At 42.7% G+C, this 10,157-nt stretch overlaps 1 non-coding gene across 1 annotated transcript; it reads left to right on the plus strand.

Moving 5' to 3' along the window:
* Window positions 1-3,899: 3,899 nt before the first annotated feature.
* Window positions 3,900-4,006, plus strand: LOC116739372. The gene has a single exon (XR_004345551.1). It is a non-coding gene; the product is annotated as a U6 spliceosomal RNA (small nuclear RNA).
* Window positions 4,007-10,157: the final 6,151 nt, after the last annotated feature.

Here is a 10,157-nt window from a genome sequence, read left to right on the forward strand (position 1 = left end):
CTGACACCCAGGGACAAATCCAAGAGATTCTGAAGTCTCTTGGAGAGGTGCTTGTGAATGATTGTACACAAGACGTGGAGGAGAGGAAGGAGTGAGTGGAACCCTGGACGGGGCAGCGGTGGTGGCACCGAGCAGAAGGAATTGTTGACGTATACAATGCATCTTTCAGATTAAATTTTGTAACACTTATTACTGAGTTAGTCATCGTGGAACCTTTCTTTTTAATTTCTAATTCTAAGACACATGGTTAAAATTAAGATTAATATTCTTGTTGGCTTTAGTTTCCTATAACTTTAAAATTTACAAAGTGTCTGTGGGGGTGGGGGGTGGGGGGGCATGAGCATACTATATACTCTCCAGATCATGTTTTAATCTATAACAGGATAGCAGAGCGGCGCTACATGTAATCAAAACATGTTTTACTAGGAGAGGCAATCAGCACTCAAAACCAAAATGGTTCTTGAACAAGTATCACTGGTATAAGACAGCTAACTGACCTTTTAAGTATCGTGTAAACCTGACATTTTCTGCTCTTTTTTATAGTTACTTCTGTAGCAAGTTGAAAGTGGTGCAACTAATGCCAAAATCTAAAGAGAAATAGACCCTCCGCCCAAAGTAAGGTAGACACTGGGAAAGATGTTAAAAAACCTGGTGAAAAGCAAAGCATGCAAATTTCAGGAAGAAAGAAATGTTCATATGTGAAATGAATGTAAACACAGAGATCTGCCAGGAGGAACGGTGAAAGGCAGGGAACGAGCAAAACCTCCCACCAGTGAGCGGAGGATTTAGGAGAGAGAAAGTTGGTAAACAGAAGATTCAAAAAGTAGAAAATGAAATCTTTACCAGAAACTTTAGCCTTTGACACTGTCAAGAGTAGAATCTCTTCTCAGATTCTTGAACCTTCAGTGCCAGAGCAAAGGTGGCATCATTCACGTGCCGTGGAGGGTAAAAGAGAGCCAGTGGGAACAGAAATAAGTTCTTCAATAGAAGACGCATGTTCAGGGTCTCTGCCATAGTATCCCCAAAGGCAGGGCTGTAGAACTAAATAGTTCCTAACCTGCAACCCCACTTCTGGGTGTATATCCAAAGGAAATGGAAACAGGATCTCGAAGAGATACCTGCACTCCCACGTTCATTGCAGCATAATTCACAATAGCCAAGATATGGAAACCACCAAAGTGTCTGTCAACATATGAATGGATAAAGAAGATGTGAGATATATGTGAATATTATTCAGCCATGAGAAACAAGGAAATCCTGTCATTGATGACAACATGGATGGACCTTGAGGGCATTACGCTAAGTGAAATAAGTCAGACAGAGAAAGATAAATACTGTATGATTTCACTTATACGTGGAATCGAGAAAAGCCAAACTCATAGAAACAGAGAGTAGAGTGTTGGTTACCAGGGGCTGAGGTGTGGGTGGGAGTGGAGGAAAGGGGGAGATGTTGGTCAAAGGGTACAAACTTCCAGCTAAAAGATGAAGAAGTTCTGGGGATCTAACATACAGCATGGTGACTACAGTTAATGATAGTGTACTATATCTTTGAAAGTTGCGAAAAGAGTAGATCTTGAATGTTCTCACCACAAAAAAGAACTGGTAATTATGCGATGTGATGGGGGTGTTAGCTAACACCATGGTAGTAATCATTTTGCAATATCTAAGTGCATCAAATCAACACATTGTACACCTTAAACTTACACAATATTACATGTCAGTTATATCTCAACAAAGCCAGAAAATAAAATAAAATAAAATAAATAGCTCTCCAAATTTAGATGCCATAGGTGAGATGATAGAAGGGGGAGAAGTTGGGAATTTATTTGAAATTAAGGTATATATCAGGAATTTCTAATTTATCTCCAATATCTAATCCTCCCTTGTTGCTCAGTAACAGAATTCCCAAATGTCAGCAGGGCACAGGGCTGCCTAAATTAAAGACTATATTTCCCAGCCTCCCTTGTAGCTGAGGTGGATCCATCAGACTGAGTTTTGGTCAATGGATATGTGGAAGTGTTTGTGCAACTTCAGGAAATGTCTTTAAAAGAAGGGAGCATGGCTTGTTCTTGTGCCTTTTTCATTCTTGGTCACTGAGATATAAGTGTGATGGCTGAGACTGGAGAAGACATCTCAGGCCTTGGGGTGAAGGCCACATGCACTAAGGAGCCAGGGTCCCTGATGATAACAGAACCGCCATACCAACCACGGAGAATGTTTCCTTGACAGTGAGATAAACTTCCGTCCTGGTGAGTCCCTGATAATGACCTGACCAATGAAGCTATCCTGAGAGTAACTAGAACTTACAGAGGCAGGACAGGCTCAATCCAAAACAAACTGGTATGAGGCTTCTAGCACTAGAAAGCTGACAGGGTCCTTTCAAAATAAATATTCGGGTAAATCTGATCAGTGTAAACAAACACGAGTTTTAGCTTGAGACTGAGAAAAAAAGGAAAATAAGGTAACAGAACCACATAATTAGACAGCGGACAGGGTCGGGGTTGGCGAAGATGAAGCTGACATACATAGGTACCTTCTGTGCTTAGAAACGTGCAAAATATTTAAAAAGGATTCGGCTCTTGAGCTGAAAATGAGGGGCTTTACACAGTAATCATTAGTAGAAGAAAATTCAACAATGCACCAAGAGCTTTCCATTACAAACATGAGAGAGGGGGAAGCGTGTTTCCAGAAAAGAGGTACCTTGTGTGCGAGGCACAAAATCAACCACAACCTTGGAAAAGCCTTGCAGAGCTAAGAAAGAATTTCATGGTCAAATCATGACTATGGGGCTACAGAGTTTACTATAAGCCAAAATCTGTGAGATGAAACTAAAAATGTTAAATGAAAGTGTAGAAACCACAAGATCAGGAGAGGCAGAAAAATGGGGGATCTCGTGTTATCATACAAGCTGACGAAACACTGCTGGGGATCAAACAAAGGATGGCTCTTTAGAATTCACAAACAAAGGGCTTTGAGTGCCAGATAAGAACTTACATAGGGAGTATTTTCACAGGAACCACTATGTAATAGTAGTTACAACACGGTTTAGTTTCCACATTCTGGCAGAAAACTCAACAAAATCCATTATGTAGTTACCCATCTTTAAAAAGGGAACTGTGCCCAACCCACAAGCAGTAAGTGGGAAAGGTTAAAAGGAATCACATAAAGAGAAATTAATTGAGAAAGCCAGCTTATTGCTTAAACATTACTAGAAGTCCAAGAAAAGCATTTGCCAGGAATTTTTTAAAATTTATTTTTTAAAAAGTCTCTATAACCACTAACTGTTAAAAACAAACAAACAAACACCTCTATTTTAGGAGGGGTATCTTTTTTTTTTTCATGTAAAGATTGACCAAATGAGAGGGACAGAGAGACATAGAGTTTGAGGAGCAGGCGTAAACCAAAAATTGGGCGGCAAAAAGGATGTAAAGCCTGGTCAGGAGCTTCAAACGTGGGGGTAAGAGAATATGACAGCCTGGCTGGGAGTCTGTGGGACCCCTTTCAATCATGGTGCAAAATATTTGATTCAAGATGAAAGGGGAAGACAGAGGAAGACGAATACTGTATGATGTCATTTATATGTGGAATGTAAAAAACAAAAACAAAACACAGCTCCTAGAAAAAGAGATCAGATTTGTGGTTTCCAGAGGCAGAGGTTGGGGGTGGGGAATTGGAGGAGGAAGGTTCTCAAAAGGTACCAACTTCCAGTTATAAGATAAATAAGTGTAAAGGAGCTGTTGCAGTGGAGGATTCCTGGACTGAATGTCAATATTATGACATAGTATGAGTGTGTTTCGTGTTTGGTAATTGCAATCATTGTTGCTTTTGTTGTGGTCATCCATTTACAATGCTTGGCGTCCGTTTATTTATCTCTTGTTAAGATAAACTACAGTGTGTGTGTGCTCGCTTCGGCAGCACATATACTAAAATTGGAACGATACAGAGAAGATTAGCATGGCCCCTGCGCAAGGATGACACGCAAATTCGTGAAGCGTTCCATATTTTTTTATACCCTGAGAAAACCAAAATTCAAAGAGAGTCATGTACCAAAATGTTCATTGCAGCTCTATTTACAATAGCCAGGACATGGAAACAACCTAAGCGCCCATCATCGGATGAATGGATAAAGAAAATGTGGCACATATACACAATGGAATATTACTCAGCCTTAAAAAGAAATGAAATTGAGCTATTTGTAATGAGATGGATAGACCTAGAATCTGTCATACAGAGTGAAGTAAGTCAGAAAGAAAAAGACAAATACCGTATGCTAACACATATATATGGAATTTAAGGGAAAAAAATGTCATGAAGAACCTAGGGGTAAGATAGGAATAAAGAGGCAGACCTACTGGAGAACGGACTTAAGGATATGGGGAGGGGGAAGGGTGAGTTTTGACAGGGCGAGAGAGAGTCATGGACATATACACACTAACAAACGTAGTAAGGTAGATAGCTGGGGGGAAGCAGCTGCAAGGCACAGGGATATTAGCTCGGTGCTTTGTGACAGCCTGGAAGGGTGGGATGGGGAGAGTGGGAGGGAGGGAGACGCAAGAGGGAAGACATATGGGAACATATGTATATGTATAGCTGATTCACTTTGTTGTAAAGCAGAAACTAACACACCATTGTAAAGCAATTATACCCCAATAAAGATGTTTAAAAAAAAAAAAAAAAAAAAAAAAAAACTACAGTGTGTGTGTGTGAAAATAAAAAGATAAATAAGTGGTAGGGATGCACTGCATGACGTGGTGACTGTAGTTAACAATGCTTTATGATATATATGAAAGTTGCTAAGACAGTAGATCCTAAGAGTTTTCATCACAAGGAGAAAGTTTTTTCTCTCTTTTTTTTTTTGCTTTTTCTTTTTAGAGTACCTACATGAGATGAAGCGTGTAATCATTTCACAATATATATAAGTCAAACCATTATGCTGTACACTTTAAACTTACACAGTGATGTATGTCAATTATATCTCAATAAATCTGAAAAAAAAGGATGAAAGGGGAAAAGAGAGACTAAATGAAGTTTTTAGGGAAATTTTGCTTCCCAAATTCGGTTTGGAAATCTACTGATGGGAGATTTAAATGTCCAGAATGTTCTAGACATGGCTGATGGAACAGAAGTCATCACAACCAGAGAGCAGCTACTCAAGGTTCTGAAGAAGCCGTTACCCTCATCAAAGTATGACCCTCAGTAAGAGTCTGATCTACACGAAAATCTTGAAGAACATGCAAACTAAACAGGAGGTTCGCTTACACAACAGGTTAACTAGTAGAAGATAAACCAAGCAGAAACCCTACCTATTTTTTAAATGTACCAAAATGGGGGCAAATCATGCTAAGTTAACCTAGTATTTTAGGAGAGAAAGAAACACGAAGACAAGGAGAATGCATGGACGTAATTTATTTAGAGCCTCGAAGCTCCTTCCATGGATGCCTGTAATAGAACAGGGCCTGTTTTGAAAAACAAAAGAAAGCAAAACCACAGAACTCAGCACTGTTTTTCACGATGAAGGAATGATGTGTGTACACATTGTATAGCAAAGTGCTGAATTCTTTCAATCTCTCTCTTCTCCGAGTCCTTCATCCTCAGGCAGCCCTTTCTCCATCCCTCTGCCACCCGTCTTGGCCCTGAGCGCTCCCCTCTTCACCCTCTCTCTCTCCAAAATCCTGGTCACGGCACACTCTGCACCTCACCGCCATCACCCGCTCAGACCCAGAAGGCTAGCGCTAGCTCGATGGCATTGAAAACATTAACTACTTACAGTCCTTTGTGCTCTTAGGAAGACGCAATTCACACAGTCACTAAGATAGAAATTGTTTCGAAAAAACCTTAAAACATCGTTCTATCTTTGTGCACATGGGAAAAAATGACGATAATAACAAAAGCTAACGTTTGTTAACAGCATTTACTATTACTGCTATATTATATTAACTCCTTCTCTCTATCACCATCATCATCATCACCTCCCCTTTTTATTCATGAAGAAGCTAAGGTCACCCAGCTTACTTAGCAGAACACGTTTCTGATCCCTGCTCTTTAGTCTGGCTCCAGAATCCACATTCCTAACTACTATTGTGTATGGACTCTGTCTCTCTCCAGAGGGAGTCCCTTCCTGAGCTTTCTGTCTCTGTGGATGGCACCCCTGCACATCCACTAACCCCCTCTCCCTCACCCCATCCACTCGGCACACTGGGCCTGCATGGATTCCTATGGCAGCCTCTCCCTCCCTGTGTTTCTGCAGGAGCATGTCCATCTACTCTCTCTGTCTCTCTCTCTCTCTGTCTCTCTCTCTCTCTCTCTCTCACACACACACACACACACACACACACACACACACCATCTTTTCACCATGTGTAGCCAGAGTGTGGGGTGTCCAGCTCTTAAAGCCAGCACTACAGCTTCTTGTCTAATAAGATTAAACACACACACACACACACACACACACACACACACACACAAAACAACAAAGCAACAAGGAACACGAATATCCACTTTTAAAATTATTAAAGATTTTGAGTGTGTAATGGGGTGTTGTAAGACCAGATCTCAACATTTCCGAATGCCTGAGAGTGAAATCAGGGACAAGATGTACTGGAAATCTTCCAGAAATTTTCTTCCTGTGGCTCTAAAACTGGAAGTAAGAACTTCCTGGGCAGGCTCTTCTTGGTTCTGGAAGGGAGCAAGTCAACGACCTCAGGGAAGTGGCCACTCTGGGTGCATGTGGCAGTGGACACTGGAGCCTGTCCCAAGCTAGCCCTCCCAAGGGTTTTAAAAGGAGAAAGTTTGGAGCAGGCTAGCTTGGGGTGGCCCTGGCTTGCATGTTGGTGAGAGGAGGAGAGCACTGATCCGGTGGGGGAAGGGCAGGTCTAACAGCACTCGAACCCCTTTACCCTTCAAAGAACAACTGGGTGCCTGCAGCAGTGAACCCAATCAGAGAACCAGACACAGTGCGTCTTTGGGGACAGAACCAGCAACAACAAAGTGTTCTTGGAACACAGCAAGGGGGTTCCTCCAGCCTGGGGCACCTGTGTTCTGGGCCAACATAAGGAGATAAGTAGAACCGAGACCCTGTGGATTACTGGCCATATGAGGGGGAGAGAGGGGCAAAGACAGACACTAGATTACCTGCTTCTCTAGGAATGTGGGGAGTACAAAATGTATTAATTTTCTTTAAAAAGGTGGAACGTGATCTTATTTGTCTCTTCCTATACATGAAATGGGTCATATCAAATTATATTGGTTATTATTATAATTACTTCCTTCTCCCTTTCTCCATCTATCTCTGAGACCATGGCCTAGAACTTGCACCTCCTTTGACTTTGCCTAAGTCAACTCTGTATATCACTGTGTCTGACCGTGCTCTGCCATGACCTCATTTCTTCATCAAAGGGAGCCTTACACTTCAGTGAGAAGTTCATGTTCTGGTCTGGTCCTTCGGTGTCCAGGACCACACAATGCACGTTATCTGTTTGCTCTGTATGATCTGATGGCTGGTAACTTGATTCACACTAATTAAACCCACAAAAGGCTGATTCATGAGCTCAGAGAACAATATGTTAAGTTACAGAGAAAGATAAAACTGGCCTGAAAAGCAAGGACGTACATTTGAACTGGACATTGTGTTTGGGGTAAGTCCACCCAGGAAGCCAAACAACAAAGCAAAGCATTGCCTTGTCGACAGAGAATCAAAGCAAAGGAGTTAGAATACTGTCTCATGATATTTCTAGAAAGTTCTGGTAGACTGAGAATTTGCCTTCCATGATTGCTATGCTTGAAAAACCAAGACAAGTATTTAGAATATGTCCCTCTCTCTCGAGGGTGCCAGAGTGACAATGATAAATTCTCACAGCCCAACGCTCATTTTTCCCATTGTCAATGAGAGACACTCTCATTCTGTTTGTACGTGTTGCTCTGCTTAGAACTGCTGAACTTGCAGGTAATTTGCACCATCATATCTTAATGGATAATTTAGATTGTGCCAAATAAGTCTAAGCATCGTATCATCACACGAAGGGCTAAAAGGACACCTGCAATCATCTAGCTCCCTGGTTTTCGAATTGTGCGCCATGGATCCAAGGGGCTGCTGAATTAGGAAACCACAGGTGTAGGGAGGACGCTGAGCCCACAGGCTAGAGCTGACCTCCCCCTTGTAAGGAGTGTGGATTCTTCAAAGAGCAGAAACCATGGATATGTTTTAATATCTAGGGACAGGATGAAGTTCACATTTTAAGTAACCAATCTGGAGAAACTGACTGGAGGAAAGCAAGAGCAGAAGTAAGAAGACCACCTAGGAAGGTACAGTATTTGTCGAGGGGAGATACGATGATGTTGGGATCAGGGTAATAGCAGCAGAGCTGGAGAGAAGTGGATGGATTGGAGACATCAACTTAAAAGCAGAATAGATAGGACTTGGCTAGTGAGGGAGCAGATGTTATCAAGGGTTCACTCACTTATTTATCCCGTCCAGAAAACTTATTGAGTGCTTACAATGGGCTGGGCCCTGGGCTAGGTGCTCATCTAGATAGCCAAGTCTCCAGCCTTCCTGGAGCTGATGCTCTAGTGGAGGGAGACAGACAATGGACAAGCATACAAGTAGGTAAAATATTAACGTGCTCTGGACTTCCCTGGTGGCGCAGTGGTTGAGAGTCCGCCTGCTGATGCAGAGGACACCGGTTCGTGCCCCAGTCCCGGAAGATCCCACATGCCGCCGAGCGGCTGGGCCCGTGAGCCATGGCTGCTGAGCCTGCGCGTCCAGAGCCTGTGCCCCGCAACGGGAGAGGCCACAGCAGTGAGAGGCCCACGTACCACAAAAAAAAAAAAAAAAAAAAAAAAGAATCTGCCTGCCATTGCAGGGGACACGGGTTCGAGCCCTGGTCCGCGAAGATCCCATGTGCCATGGAGCAACTAAGCCCATGTGCCACAACTACTTAGCCTGCCTCTGGCGCCCATGAGCCACGACTACAGAAGCCCCCATGCCACAACTGCTGAAACTCGTGTGCCTAGAGCCCGTGCTCCACAACAAGAGAAGCCACCGCAACGAGAAGGCTGGGCACCGCAACGAAGAGTAGCCCGCGCTCGCCGCAACTAGAGAAAGCCTGCACACAGCAACGAAGACCCAATGCAGCCAAAAAATAAATTTAAAAATACGTGTATTAACGTGCTTGGAAAGAGCCTGGGAAATCAATTTTCGGGCTCCATGAATTGTTTCCTGTCTCTCAGGCCTCACTGTCCTGTTCCACTTCTTCTCCAACCAACCAGCTGTCCACCCTCCTGAAAATCATTTCATATATTTTATCCAGTTTTCAGTCTATAAGATGGAAGGGTGAATCTACCCCCTGTTAATCCCTTCATGGCCAGAGGTGGAAGTGACCTTTTCTTGCATGAATTTAATATAAGGGATAAAGGAAAGGGAAGAGTCAAAACTCACCACCAGGTTCTGACTCTAATAGTACAGTAGATGGTTGTGAAGCAAAACCAGATGGCTTTGGATTTATTTTTGTCTCTTCCTCTCTTCTGTTCTTCTTCCTTTCCCTCCTTCCTTCCTCCCCTCCCTCACTCCTTCCTGCCTTCATTCTCTCCTTCCTTCCTTCTTTCCTTCTTTCTTTTTGTGTATGTGTGTTTTAAAATTTGTTTTGCCTTGAAGATTCTTGAGAGCAGACTGATGGTGGCAAGGATGGAAATCAATAGACTGGTTTTGGACACGTAGAGTTTGAGATGTCTGTAAGACATGTGAGGAAGAGTAGGCTAGACATATCCTTCAGCACCTGGGCATACGGAGATGTAGTTCGCCAGGATGGAGAATCCTGTAGAAAGAGCAGACATTTGGAGGGAGATCTGGAACTCAGATGTTTGAGATGTTAAGTTTGAAATGTTTACAAGACATTCCAATAACAGTATCAAGTTCACAGTTCAATATTTACATCTGGAGCTCAGAAAAGAGCACTGGGCTACAGCTATGGATTTGAGACTCTTCAACATATACGGAGAATTTAAATCATGAGAAAGGATTGAGGTTACTTCAAAAGAGAGAGACAAAAAAGGGAGAAAAAGAGAGGAAAAGAGAACCAAGGAGAGGAGGCAAGACAAGAAGGCCCAACAAAAACACACCATGAGGAACAACAGCAGTAGAAGCTGCAAAAGAAGATGAACCC

The sequence above is a fragment of the Phocoena sinus genome, chromosome 14, assembly GCF_008692025.1.
Source record: "Phocoena sinus isolate mPhoSin1 chromosome 14, mPhoSin1.pri, whole genome shotgun sequence".
In the NCBI taxonomy this organism is placed as follows: Eukaryota; Metazoa; Chordata; class Mammalia; order Artiodactyla; family Phocoenidae; genus Phocoena; species Phocoena sinus.